Here is a 14868-nt window from a genome sequence, read left to right as displayed (position 1 = left end):
TTAATCTCAGGCAACACGTTATAAGTCCCTGCAAATACTCCTCTCCCATACATACACGTTTTTCTTACATCTCAAAACTGGGACAACTGGAAGTGGTATTTCTGATATTTGATGGGTTCTTTTCTTTTTCAAGCAGCGCGCAGAAGTGGCATTGCAGAATATCCCATTATAAACAACCAGACAACATTTGTCTGGGAGCAGGCAGGACCTTATACTCGTCACACACCCATGCTGCCAGGTGACAATCCTGGTGTGGTTCACTGGAGACTGGGTATATTCTGCAATGCAAAGCACTGCAGAAACAAATGAACCCTTGAGCCATGAGGCTTTTTGCATGTAAGTATCAACATGCCAAGGTTCTGGGAATTCAGCTTTTAATTTTCAACACCAAGGCTCTAGCTGTATCTGATAATCAATGTCTGGTTTGAGAAGTGCAAAATTAACACCTAACGGTCTGGCTTTCTAATATATTTTCTCATGTCAAGCATTCTAGAAACACAAAGTGCACTAAAATGGTTTCGGTTTAAATGAATTTTGGATGATAGACCTACATTTAGGTAACTACATAATGGTATTTTTGGGCGTTTGTTTCTTTCTCCCAAATAGATACATGTACTTGTGTGTATATATATGTGTGTGTATGTATATGGTTTTGAAAACTCTTTATATATTTTCCCCGCAGCAAAAGTACAAGTATTACAACTAAATAATGTGGTTTTTTTGCAAAGCAGGACTGGTACGAGAGCATGCACTCATATGCTTCTTAAACGTGTACACACACAAGCACACACATTTAAGTGTTAGCTTGGGAAGGATACTGTTCTATTTTTGGTTTTGACCACACAGCTAAGACTTTCTTCATGTTTTGTGCGGCATTTTATGGCTGTGGCATTTTTGATGTTATTTTTAATAAATCAGATCAAACACATTCTACTGTTCCTATCAAAGTAAGAAAAGTACCAAGGAGAAGAATTATCCTTGTCTACAGATGCAAATTTCAAGAGCTTAACTGTTTGGGGTACAGGGGGAAATTTCACTGGATTAAGTTTCATTTATCATGGATTAAAAGAAGCTGCATAAATCCATACAAAGGCTTCACCTTTCCTTTGATTTCTTGCCATGCATTGCTTGTGTATTTTGATTCAATTTCACGTAGCAGTGTGAAATTCATGCCAAAATTTTTCTGATAGTCCTGAGTGATGGATTACTTCCTATCTGCACTGCTCAGCCTCGAGCACTTCTCTCTATGCTAACTTTGTCTTTACTCAGCTGTACGATGTGCACTCACAGCCCTGATCAGGCCCTCCTCCACATCTCTCTTTTCCTGTTACTTTGCGTTTTCACTTCCTCCCATTCGTACTCACTGCAGCTGTTTCCAGGCCAAACCATTTTCACTCACCACAATGCCCTTCTAAACACTATTTTTCTCTCTCTCTGCCTAAACCCCTCGCTCTGATTCCTTCTGCGCAAGAAATGGCTCTGAGGAAGGACTCGCCGGGATGGCCCATTAGTAATGAGCATGTAGTTTACAAGGCTGACGGGGACCCGTTCTGCCTCCCTGAACCTTTTACAGGATGTCTCACTACATGCATTTCTCTCTATTTTCTCGCAGCTGACAACCGCAGATATTTTTTCATCATCTTCTGTCAGTCTGCTCTAGCTGCTAGGATATCTCTTTTGTTGACACGGACGTTGTCAGCTCCTCTCGGCAGCTTAGCTTCTCTCTTAACGGCGCAGAGAGCGCGAATCCAGCTCGCTGCAGTCTGACACCGGGCGAGCGCTTCCTTACGGTGGCATTACAGCCTTCCTCTCGCTTGGAAAGAAGCCTTTGTTCCTCGTGTTCCTCGCGCGGCATGTCGGGAAATCAGAATGATCCCGCTCAGCTGGAGCAGGCCCTGTGCTAAACTTTGCAAATGTTGCTCTCTCTGCATTCATCGCTGCCTGGTGTAAAACCCAAATAAATGAGTTTTGTATACGGAAATTAGAGGGCCTTTCTGAAGGAAACCCTCTTCACTAGAAAGGAGTTTGGCAGCCTGCCTCCCCCTGCTTTCCATCCCTAGGCTGGGAGAACAGCTGGGGCACATTTACAGACACAGCTCAGAGGTCTGAGGCCACCAGTTCTCAGGATCACGGCTTGGGTAGTCTCCTCCCAATCTGCTTTTACCGTGAATTATTTCCAGTGGATACGAAATCTGGCACAGGAATGCAAAAAGGCAAGGCACCACCATCCTTTCGTTGCTTGTCTTCCTCATTTCACACGCCGCAAGCTTCACTACGCTCTCCCTTTCCACCTCTCTGCTTGTTTCACAATTTCTTATTTATGATTTCTTCTGCTTCACAACTTCAAAGACCATATGAGGAATCTTGGGTCTACTAAATCGATAGCAAAAGTGGATTTCTATGGGGACAGGTTTCACACCATCTTTATTTAATAATAGAGGGAATATTTTCCAGAATCACATAAGCCCACTATGAAAATCAATGGGACTTAGATTCGTAAGCCATTTAAGTCCTTTAAAACATGGTACCATGGTTTATACAGGTTATGAAAAAAATAATTTGTTAAACGCCCAAAGGTAATTTACAAAGTATTTCTAGCAGTCTGGTACCTCTGAGAGGAGGTTGCTTAGATTCTTCAATTAAAATGTCTCAAAATAGACCTTGAATGTGAATCTAACCTGAACGTATCTCTTGTGCTGGAGTGGGAATAGATGTCCTCCAAACAAACCTTTACAGCTAATTTGCACAATCAAAAGGAGCGAGCAGGCCTAAGTGGTAATCTAGCTAATGGAACTGTTCCTGTTTTGCCTTGCCTTCTACCTTGGACTTCCAGACACCATTCTCGCTAAACTAGGCAGTGTAAACGTAAGATTGAGTAAATCTTAGCAAGTCTCATAGAAGTTTTGGCCTCATCTTTCCATTTTGAGCTCAGATATAGAAAGCTAGTGTGCTACTAAAGAAAAGTGGAAGATATTGAAGAGCTTTAATTGAGACAGTGATTAAGAGCTGTTTGAGAATAGTGAGAGGCTAGAGCTAAGTATATTCAAGTGCCTTTTGCTTTCAGTAACTATTGAGGCTTGTAAGAGCATCGGGTCTGAAAACCGAGAGGAAGAGAAGATACACAGAAGTGAAGTTTCCGTATCTGAAGAAAGCCCCAGGCAGTGAAGAAAGCAAAAGCCCTCGCATTGAACAACAGAGGCCATTGTGAATGTATCACTCATCTACTCTGTATGTAGGATTGACTCTTGCACTCTTGCCTGAATACAGAATCAAAGTCAAGATTTCTTTCTTGGAATTAAAACTTCCTATAGATTTGACTTAAACTGCCCAGGAGATTGTGTCCCCATGGTCCCAGGACCATGACTTCTCACAACCATGCTGCTCCCCAGGGCAGTGCTTCCCTGACCCCAAAGCTGGGCAGAAAGTGAAAACAGAAGAAGAGAATGATGAGGACTGGCTGTCTCAAGTGGGAGCTGGGCACACAGGAGACACAAACATCTCCTCAGCTGGATCAGGGGTGCAAAAGGTATCCCCATAGGGACTGGAATGAATGCTAACTTCACAGCTTCCACAAAAAAACACAAATTCATTTCTGTGACTTAAATTTTTTCCTTAAGGATTACAGCATTAAACGACAAAAAAAGTTCTGCAAATGAAAGAAGGATGGGAAAAAACAGATATTCTGCAGTTTATGGCAGAGCATCTTCCTTTGGCAAGTTCCTACAGCAATGATACAGAATTCAACAGCTTTTTTAACCCACTAATTCTTTCATAAATGGAAACAGATAGAGCAAAACAGCTGTAGATAAGTTTGAATTTCTTCCTTATATTGTACAGATTTTTTCATATGTATATAAAAGTTCTAGAAAAAAGAGTAATTGAAATAATGCAAGTTCCTACTTTGGCAGAAATTAGTATCACAATTAATTGTTGTCAAGTCATGATCTTCTGCAACCTAATTTTTCACAACTATTTATATAGTAAACATTTTAACTGAACGAAATCAATGTAATTAATTAGCTATTATGCAGCATTGAAAGCAAACACCTACTGCTCTTTGTTAGATTTTAAAGAGCTAATAAAAGAATTACGGCATGCTATGCAGAGCAAACAAGATACTGTATTCCATGCAGAAACCCTTACGCATGACTATTATTTACATTGATTAGGGACTTGTAAGAAAACACACTGGAGAATGTTTCTTCCAAGCATGAGACTGGAAGCAGGCACTCTGTTTTAAATTTTTGTCAACTAAGGGCATTGGGTACTGCTGTGATGCATACTTGGATATGCAGTGTCAGATCGTGCCAGAAAGGCAAACAAAGATAAGGTTTAACACTAAAGTTTTCAAGCAAAATTGAAGAAATAATCCCTCATGACTAACCGACCTCCTTTAAGCCTGGTGTGCACACAGCGCAGACAGCAGTGGAGAGGCGCTCAGTCTTCCTCACCTCCACAGAGGTTCTAGGCAAAGGCTATACACGTGCACCTGAAAGCTCTAAAAAGACTCTTGCAAAGGAAAAAAAGGGTTGGGGGCAGGAGGCCCATGAAGGGATCCATTTACAACGGCCCCATAAGGGCTCTGGAGCAAGAAAAAGCCCCCAGAACTAGAAAAGGCTGTTGAGAGGCTCCAGGAAGGCTCTGATACTGTTCAATACAAGCTATAGAGGAGATCAAGAAAGGCTCCACAAAAGTTCATGAAGGGCAGCACAAAGGCTCCATAAAGGCACTTGGCAGGCTCTGAAGAAGGCCTCCCAAATGTTCTAGATGGCCTCCAGGAAAGGGTCTAAAACGGCTTTCCATCTAGAGACAAGCCAACAAGGCTGCAGAGCAAGAAAGGCCCCAGATCTACAAAGTTCTCCAAGTCTTTATGAAGGCTCTTGACCGCTCTAGCAAAGCTGCAGATCTTTGACTCTCCAAATATCAAGGAATCTCTGGCAATTTCTAGATCTAGAAAACTCTAGGAATCTCTAGATGGTACAGATCCAGACACCTCTGGAAACTGCTTTTTGAAACTTCTACTTCTTTTTATTCCATACCACAAAATCCAAAGAAGTTGAAGCAAATAGTACAAATTACAAATCTTGCTGGATGGGAGCATATGAAAACTGTTTCACAATTTAATTGCTTGTTTATGGCTAGGCTTCTTCTACCAAGTTTTGACTATCGGACCTTTCCTGATTTTCAAAATTTTGACATATCATTTTATGACCCTTCCAAGATGTTTACTATAGTTAGTGGTAATAATAGTGAAAAAAGTTGGCTTTGTTGTCATCATTGATATGGACACAGAAATCGAATTCTGAATTGGCAACAAAAACAGAATCTGTTCAAATTCTTGCCCTACTAAAAAATACATATGGATGGAGGACCTAGAGGGTTTTACATCATATCATGACTTTCCCCAGTTCTCACTAGAGACAGCTACATGCTGTTCAGTTTCCCATTTTGCTTGGAGGGTTTGATTGAATGGCTATTGAGTGATGTTCAGACATTTACGATTTTTCTGCAATGTGACCTACATTGCTAAACTTCATAAATTTATTCTCCAAGGCAGTGTATCATTTTGCATGCCATAGCTATCCCAAAGGAATCTATCAGCAGGAGATGAGGCCCAGTTTGTAAAAGCTGAATGTCCTTCAGACGTTTTTAGCTAATTTGTTTGTAAATGTGAGTGTTATTGTCAGAATAACACACTGCATAAAATGGTGTTATCATTCTATTTGCGTGTGTCTGTGGCCTAAGCATTGTAATATGTGGCTAAAAAGGTAACCTCTGTATTGTATGCCAAAGACGGATATTACCAATTTCTGTCCTGACATTTGCACTTTCCTCCACTGAGATGATGTCTTTTCATTTTTTTTCATGACAGAAACAATGGTAGAAAAGATGCAGAAACAAAAACAATACCAGGAAGAAGAGAAATCAGGCATTCTGAATTGTCATTTCCTAGGCTGCAGCTCCTTTCACACTACTTTCTGGTGGTTGTCACAGCTTGCTTTCTTTTGACTTCAGCAGGCTGCAAGGATAACTCAAAAAAAACTTAGTCCTATTAGTAAGACTAGAGATATCATTAATACTTCCAAAGCAACACTTCTTGGTACTAAAAATCCTTTCAGTCTTTATTCATAACTAGCTTTGAGACCCTAGAAGCACTGAGACAGCAAGGGAAACAACACCCCATAGAGTTCTCTCTTGCTGACATGCTTCAAAGCCCTGCCCTTCGTAAGCTGTTAATATTACAGCATTGTTTTGACAGGATCTAAAGATTTTCAGATTCCCCTTAGCTCCTGGAGCAATTTGCAGGCCAGAAGTATCGCTGCACTGGCTTTTCAGAGCACCCTTAAACCAGTAACTGCGTGGCAATGTTTTCACTCATGCAATCACATCCACAATTTATTTTGCTGTTTTCATACGCAGCTCTTCAGTTCTCAGCTATGTAAAATTTCAATGAACTCATCAAAGAGTTAAAGGCCTACATTCCTTTTTCCACTTTCAATGGTTTTATTCCTTTAATTTCAGTGACCTTTCTCCTGATTTATGCTGTTATCAAGGGAGACCTGAAGGCCAAAGACCAATCCTCACTCCTCTAAGATGTAGGACAATCTTCCATTGAATTAGTCAATGCAACAACTTCTATCCCAACAGCGTGAGACAGCTCTGCAGGAAGGGCAGTGCCACCTTTGGTGACTGCTGTGCTCTATTTCAGAGATGTCCTGGATTCAAACTCCAGAGCTGTGCTAGCACATTTGGTCTCCCTCACCCTGATGTTGTGCTACGTCTCCAAAAGCCCAAACTAGACTATGTGGGGCAATCTGAAAGGTTTGGAATAGAGGCAGTAAAGAGAACTCCAAGTTAAGCTTGATTATTATTGTTACTCACTTCTAACACAAAAAACCTGCTCCATCTGTGGAGGATCTCTTACTCCATAGATTTGTGCAGGTTGCCTGGTGAATCTTGAACTGCTGCAGGGAGATGGGGTGCTCCTGAGAGAGAAGAGCAGCACACACACAGTACCAGGCCTGACAACCTACAAAATGCAGAATGTAGAAATGCTAGCACAGAAATTGCCCCTCTCCTTATCTAATTACTTATGGTAGGTCTGCAGTAGATGTAGATGCTGTATATAGATATGTGTATATAGATACAGCTTTTATATATATATATAATATACATATATATATAAAGAAACTTATGTAGTCTTCATGAATACATTATGTCAACTATGTTTCCTCAAAAAATGAAAAAAAAATTGATATTGTCATCAATATATCTCAACCCACTGCAGCCTCTCACCAATGTGGCAGAGCTACGCTAAAATTTACAACAGCGTAATTCAGCACTGCAGACACAAGGCCTCTGCCACAAATAACTCACCAGCTAGACTCCATCATACTGAAACAGTATTTAAATGAGAGAAATAATCAAAGGCTACATGTGCATAAGGAATAAAAAGTGAGGCGACCGGGTAAGTGACTATTCCTTTCATTTACACAGTTTAACAACAACATCAAATGAGACTTTGGTTGAGTCTCTCTAGTTAGAACTCGCAGAGCTCTTTCCTGACTAACAAGAACAAATCGTTTTTGCCCAAAAGCAGCACAGGAGCTTTATACTGAGGAAACTGCTCCACAGAACTACCTGCTCCCAAAGACCTAAATGTCTTCCACTAGGTGTGAGGGAAAAATCTGTTCTCTACAAGCTGGAAAAATTATGAGGAGAGGTCTGCCCATTCTCCTCCTCTTCCACATGGATCACATGGAGCTCCTAGCATTCCTCGCTGCCACAAGAAAAGGATGCAATTGCTGAGAGATTTGATTAAAATGTATATAGCATCTTACTCAGTAATAATGCATTATTTATGGCAGATAATTGAAACAAATTGCTGCTTTGCAGGTGACCAGCAGAAAAATATCACTTGGGACTTTGAGGAAAAAATTGCAGTGTGACTTCACCAAACTGTATCTCGTTACTATGACTAATATTTCAAATTCAGTGCTAGGATAATTTGATTAGAATACAGATTAGCTGTGATGAAACCATCATGCTTTCTGTTTGATATTCTAAAAATCACATTACACATATACAATTTTGATTCATGAGTTCTCACAGATTCTTTTCCACCTGAGGTCCTAATCCTCTGAGCCTCTTTTCTCTCAGTTCCTGTTAGAGGGAGGCTACTTAACCTTTCCTCCAGCCTGGAAAAAGGATTGTTTTATCTTCTACCTGAAGATCCTTCTTAAAAAAGGCAATCAGCTTGGTTTTGCTTCAAAGTATGGAGCCTAGTGATTGCTTTTTCCTGCAGATGCTGTTATGACTGGAATTATTTCATATATGTTTATGGTTCCAAAGACTAACTCTCAGTTAATTTAGGAAGGGGACTCATTTTTACAAAGGTTTGAAAACACCTTGATAAAACCTCTGTTCCTTACCAAATTTTGTCCATTTTCCATAAGTATTTTTCAGAACATTGTCTTACGATACAATTGCTCCTTGCTACACACTTGCCACCCACTACCCTTTCAACTAAGCTTGCGAAAGCAACCGGCGCGAAGCCCTAGCTCCACTGAAGTCAGGGGCAACACAGGCACTGATTTTGCTGGGGCCACAACTCCACCTCTGGTTAGCTGCTCTGCAATTGTGGCAAAAATAGCCAGGGAAAATTAAGCAGCAGAGTAAAAAGAACTAGAGAACTTTATATTGGAAAAAACAACATCTTTTCTGGGCTCCTTCATACACCACAAATTAGAAAAAGAGAGTAATAATAATCCTTTTTTAAAAAGAAAATAAAAAACTCTGAAAGTATCCTACAAAGAAAGATCACAAAAAATCAAGGACCTAAATATCATCATTTCCCTTTTTTTGCATCTTTTTGTTCACTGTTTTCAAGAATACATGTAACAATTGTGTTTCTGCAAAGCACTACAAAAAATGGTTCAGGGATTTGGAATATTTAGGATGCATTAATTACACATAGGTAGAACAGTGTACCAAAAGCCTCACACATGTAGGAGCCTAAAAGTAATCAGCAGCAGGGGTAGTCTTACCACACCTTGCTACAGTGAAAATAAAGTTGTTGCTTTTTCATGGCAGGTAGATGCAATTAGAATATTAAATGCCTGGTGTTAAAATAAATCAATGAGAAAGCATTTTGTGCTCTCTGCTCTTACAAGAGTGCAGTATATACTGCTGGGCATGCAAGGAAGCACCTAAATGGCTAGTGTCCTCCTTCAGCCTGCAACACTAACGAATTAATTGGCTCCGTGTAACCCTGCAGTTGCTTTGTGATAACTACTCTCATGCTGGCTTAAAGTACTCTGCTCTAGAAACAATTTTGTTTTTACACTGTCAGTGGCTCCCCCCATTCCTCACCCCTTCATTAGATCAAGCTTGTCTTCCACATTTTCCTTTACTGCCTCCAAATGTACTCAGTTAAAGTTACATTTATGCTTTGTTTATTCTGTCAAGCAAACCTTCGCTGTTGCTTTCAAGTGAGGTCACGGTGTCCCGTGAGCCTTTTGTTCTGCTCAACAGGCTTTCAAAATCCCATCTAAACATACTGTGCCGTCGCAGACACTGCTGGGGAACGCCTGCAGCACTTGTGACTGCGGGAGCAACATCAATGTTTGCATTTTTGAGATAAAAACTATATTTTAAATCAATTCACTCATCTTTACTCCTGATTCCAGCATTCTGTCTCTCACTTCAGTATTTCAAGTAGGTCATCAGCAGAATTACTGTTTTGCTCTCTCTCCTCTCCTCCACACCAATCATTCACAGCAGGCTGTCCAGGACACTGTATTCTTGCAAAGGATGGGTCCCTGTCTAGACACTCCCCTTAAAATCTCATTCTAGAAATGTGTCTTATAATTTGACCTACGCAAGCAAATTGACTACATAACTAAAATTGTCACATTTTTTATGAGGGAGCAAAACATTCTGCAGCATCACTGAAGTTTATGTGAAGCAACACAATATAGATGGATCCCTCACGTGGAGAACTGCCGAACAAAGGCTGATGAAGTGCAAATGTCAAGAAAAAGTCTTCAAATCAGACCTTTCATTTTGGAACACAGCAGTGACAGTTATTAACACTATCAATCAGTCAGGAGCTATTGCTCTGGCACAGAGTCGTGCCTCGTGGAATTGACATCAGTACAAGAACAAGGCCATGGTTATGGGCGAAGAGAAGGCTCTCGGGACGCATTTGCTGTTGCATTGCAAATGTTTAGTCTGTGCATTCGCGGGAACTGTGCTCCAGATTGGTTTAAACTCTTCCCAAATACTAAATGCTAACATTTGCACAGCTATAAATGACTTACGGTTCACAGTGGTGGAAATTCAGCCTACATATTTCTCATGGGAGGAAAGATATAGGATGAAATTGCGAGATGGTAGAAATAGCTGCTAATTTTCTCCTCAGTTTTTGCCACAGCAATGGAGGCAGAAGCGAAATGAAGCTTATCGCTCAAGCTGAGCTGGAAGTGTTTTTACTGTCTCACAAAACCTCCCACAATGTCAATATTACTTCTATGAACACTGGATCTAATGAAGTCTGGCTTCCTAAGGACTTCCGTCGCATGGCTGACTGACTTGGGAGTTTAATAGGGTCCAAGCACCAAATGAAGCCTTTTCTGTGAACAGGGCATTTATTAGATCCTGTGTGGAATCTCAGGAGTTTAATAAAAGTTAGCTCATGCTGCAATACTTCCTTTCAAAAAGGCACTTTAGATCTGTCCCCTCTAACTGGATTAAGATTTTTTATGGAACTTGCAGGAATTTAATTACTGTGAAGACTGGTGTTCCTCTGACAAATTTGGTGGGAATTGGCCAAAGATTTCAATTTACTGGGAGGAAAAGAATACCAACAGACAGACAGACATACTCAAACAGGTGATGTGCTCTTGTTTGCAAGCAGTAACTGGGCTAAAAAAATTCTATTTCCCCTAGAGATGCAGCAAGCACCATGAGATTGTGTGCATTTGAGAAAAAAAGACCTAGAGATGCCTTTGGTATCGACCAGAATCAAGCATAAATCTATCCGGCAGCGAAGCAGAACAAGAACCCCCTCTCTTCTCCTTCTGTCCCTCTCCATCCCAGTCTCCTTCCTCAGCGCTGTCCACTGTGGCAGGCAACCGGGAGGTCCTGCGATCGGGGATGTGACCCAGCATGTCTCTGCTGATGAATAGAGAATAGCCTGTAGTGCAGTAATTTAAGGAGACAGTCAAATATCTTAGGCCAAATTTCATGTCCCTGGTTTAGATACCTACGTACTCTTCCTATCCAAAGGGTACTGGGAAGGCAGGTAATGCAGCAGGAAATGCTATGTTCTCTTCAGCTGGGCCTCAATTTGATAGAAGGAAATATTACAACCATAAGATCAATTAGCTCAATTTATGGGGCCTTCAGCTCAGATGCAGCAGTGTAACCGGTTCAGCATGGGTTTATTATTCATGTACTTAACATACAACAGAAAAACTTCTGCAGAAGAGATGAAGAATGGGACCCAGTCCCAGAAGACACCAAGAAGCAAGCAGTATGGGCACTCCTCTGAACAGTCAGGCACAGAGAGACTAGGTGCTGTATACTAGCGTGGTCAGTATTCAAACTCACAGCTCAAATGAATATCACAGCCCCCTATTTGCCAATCCTGGAAAATGTTTTGCCTTTAAAATTCAGCACTTGTTCACAAGCTAGTAGTCAGGGTATCACAAAGGAAGTACGGGAGAGCTGACCTTAACGTAGGTGTCTGCTAAAATCATGGCACCTATGGTGAGTGCTGAATGTGTGTGTGTGTGTGTGTTCATAAATTAGGCTCTGAAGAACAATTTTCTTTATATTTCCTCCTTATTAACTAGTTGAAGAACACTAAAATCACTTGACTTGCACTGCAGTGAGAAGAAAAAGTCTTCCAAGTTTTGTACATGCAGACATAGCACAGAGAAGACCAGCACACCATATAAATACCTCAGTGTAATGTCCTTTCCCTTCTAAATTCAGATTAACATCCTCACAGTCAAGTATGAGAGCAAAGTAATTAGTCAGAGCTTGGTGGTTTATTTGCCACAACAAATAATCTTCTCAGCCCCAGCTGTCCTTTTTTCCTCCTTTATGAATGCAGAATACTATTGCATGGTTAAGAACGAGAAGGCAGTGAATAACAAGTACAGAATGATTAATATGAAGTGTTTCTGTCAAACTGATATTGGAATAAATGATTAAACCCTTTCATAATCAACTCATATATTAAAGTGAATGCCTTAAAGTGAAAGCTTGTCATTTATAGTAGTATTTGCAATGGGCAGTTATTCTATGTGTTTACTTCAGGAGTACATTTTTGTATTTCTGTAAATCAAGAAATATTGATTTTGAGCAAGTCGTTGATTTTATTGTCAGAGCAAATTTCGCTTTTAGAATTGATTTTATTAACGTATTTCATAAGTTCTTCTAAACATGCAATTTGTGAGCAACCCACATTCTCTTGACGTAAATGCTATTTGTGACTTAGCCAAAAAACAATTCAAGTGGAGATGGGCCAAATTCATCTTTCATTTATATTTATGCCATTCTGGAATACTCTCAGCAGACTTGCAAGGATAGACATTGTTTTGGACCAAGTAAAAATATCATTTTGTTATTTTTCTATAATTTCAGATTAACATCATTTACTTCCATGGGATATGACTACTTCATAGTTTTCTGGTTATCAGCAACAGCTTTCGAAAGAAGACTATCAACCGAATTCGATATAGCTACCTTTCAGAATCTTTGTTCTGGGCATTTATTTAGGGTCTGTGTTCTTCCATGCTATGTGAAAATACTCAAAATCCTGGATTTTGTGAAAAATTTCCATATGACAGTTTGCTTAGTCCCCCACCCCAACAAATCTATAAAGCTGGAAATGCTTCAAGAAGCTGTATATACTTTGGTATTGCAGACTGCCAATAATGTGACTTCACCAATCACTGACAGACAATTATTTAGCAAGATTGAATTAATTTCAATTAAAAAAAAAGTAATTAGTTTGCTTGGCTACTTTCTAGGGGTCCTTTATATGCCATCATTTATTATGTTGTTTAGAATATTTATTGGTTTAGAATATTTATCTCAAAATAATCCCAATCTATGCAGTAAGAACATATCTTGACTTCCGAGAATGTTGAAACATCTGCAAAATTTTACGAAATGTGCAGCAAGAGATTCCTGTAGCATGCAAGCATGGTGTTGGCTTTATTCACGGAAGAAAACAGTTCCTTTCTGCCTCTGTGAAAAGGCAGCACTACCCCATCAAAATGCCGATGCCCTGAGAACAACATGGAGAAGTATTTGCTCTACAACATGCTTTCTGTTATCTATGATTTTGTGGAGGCCCTTCCTCCATGCATTGCAATTATATTGTAGAGTAAGGTAAACTAGACCTGTTCTTTCTGGCAATTAGACAGCTCACCAAATAATAGAATTTTAGGGCCTCCCAAAAGTTTAACTTTGTAACTTCTCATTTTAAAAATAAAATCATTTTGCTTCCACATTTGCTAACCCCCTTGCCACAATTTATTCGCTAAAGTATATTTCCGTTTTTTTAAAAAAGGAAAAAAAAAAAAGAAACATCAAATTTCAGATTACTGAGACATTTTGTTTGGACACAAAATGTGGGTATTTTTTTCATTTCATACAGAAAATGAGCAAAAATTTGCACACAAACACACACTCCCTCATTACGTGGCCAGTGAAGCAATTATGTGCACAGCCCTAAATGCAGATCACAAGGAGAAGGCAGGCAGGGAACAGATATTGCACCTGGCACCATTCCCTACACCTCGGAGATCTCTAATCTGGTTACGGATGCTCCAGGCGGTTGTTATATGTATCCAAGAAATAAGTAAAATGTGCTTCAGGCAGCATTAAATTCCATGAAGCGTCACTCGTGCCAGCTGCTGTGCAGCAGTGGGGCCGAGCGGCTGCTGAGGAGCGCTGGTCGTTTTAGTGGGGTCGTGCACGCCCTCTGCGGGACGCGGTACCCTACAAGAGGTGACAAAGCAGAAGCCGAGGTGTCCAGAGCAATATGAGCTTAAGACATTTACTAGGCTAGCTTAAACTTGGATTTAACTCACGAAAGTCAGTTGATCCTGTTCCATTTACATGGAATACTGAATTTCTAGCGGACCAGAATTTTTTTGCATTTGAAAAAACTGACTGTGCAGTGACATACGAAGTGGAACGAGGATATGTTTTTCTATTTTGATTGTAGTGGCAATAAATCCCAACTCCTTTGGTGACTCTGGCATCAGATTCCATTGACTGCCCCCATGAAATCTGTTACAAACTAGCCAAAATATCAATCCCATATTCTCTGTGTACATGACTACAGGATCACAGTAACCTGCTGCTACTACTCAAATTCTGCATACAAGCTCTTAACAGAACAACTCAGGAAGGGGGGGAAAGGAAAAAAAAGAAATGTGAAATCAACTGCATTCTGGTTATTATCTTATGCATTCCATAATATATCTTTACGATGTTACTTGAATGTCTCAAGTTTTTTTAAATACAGCTTTTCCCCCATTTTGAAGCTGACTAATTCAAGTATTTATTGGCAAACACTAATCCCTTCCTTGTGGTATCTAAGTGTTGTTCACTGACTAGTCAGGAGTACCATTTGTGTTTCTTCACGTTTATCTGTTTATCTTTTTTACCAAAAACTGGAGAGGCAAAAAGTGTTTTTTAGCCCAATTTCTTTTACACTGCTTGTGGAATAAGAAATATTCCTATAATAATAACTGAAAAACACTTTGAGAAATGTACTGAAATGCAGTAGCTTCTGTACAGCACCACTGTTTTGTTGTCATTTACAGGATTTACGGCCAAGCA

General features: G+C 40.0%; 1 protein-coding gene across 4 annotated transcripts in view; it reads right to left on the bottom strand.

Annotated features, from left to right (window-relative positions):
- TENM1 (teneurin transmembrane protein 1) overlaps positions 1-14868 on the bottom strand; it is a 748569-nt gene that overhangs the window by 34592 nt on the left and 699109 nt on the right. The gene's annotated exons all lie outside the window — the stretch shown is intronic.

The sequence above is a fragment of the Dromaius novaehollandiae genome, chromosome 11, assembly GCF_036370855.1.
Source record: "Dromaius novaehollandiae isolate bDroNov1 chromosome 11, bDroNov1.hap1, whole genome shotgun sequence".
NCBI classification, from domain to species: Eukaryota; Metazoa; Chordata; class Aves; order Casuariiformes; family Dromaiidae; genus Dromaius; species Dromaius novaehollandiae.
This window is presented reverse-complemented; position numbering and strand designations above follow the sequence as displayed.